The sequence below is a fragment of the Corvus brachyrhynchos genome, unplaced genomic scaffold, assembly GCF_000691975.1.
Source record: "Corvus brachyrhynchos isolate BGI_N302 unplaced genomic scaffold, ASM69197v1 scaffold376, whole genome shotgun sequence".
NCBI lineage: Eukaryota > Metazoa > Chordata > Aves > Passeriformes > Corvidae > Corvus > Corvus brachyrhynchos.
Window position 1 is genome coordinate 1,534,819 of NW_008238966.1, and position 455 is coordinate 1,535,273.

The following is a 455-nucleotide window of genomic DNA, read 5'->3' on the forward strand; positions in this document are numbered from 1 at the left end:
GCTGCTCTGGGCACCCTGTGCCAGGGCCTGCCCACCCTGCCAGGGAACAATTCCTGCCCAATCTCCCATCCAGCCCTGCCCCCTGGCACTGGGAAGCCATTCCCTGTGTCCTGTCCCTCCAGCCCTTGGCAATTGTCTCTCTCCAGGTTTCCTGCAGCTCCTTCAGGCCCTGCAAGGCCCCAGTGAGGTCACCCCAGAGCTTCTCCTCTGCAGGCTGAACAAGCCCAGCTCTGGCAGCCTTTCCTCCCAGCAGAGCTGCTCCATCCCTCTGCTCATCCTGGTGCCTCCTCTGCGCCCACTCTTTGTCCAGAGGACTCCCGGGGCTGCATGGGGAGTGCAAAGATCTGCGGCGACAGAGATGTTTTTGAGGGGGTGTTGGTCTCTTTAAATTACTTTATTACGGCAGTGGTCTGGGGGGTTTTGGCCTTTTTTTCCCCTCACGGAGATGGGCCCGG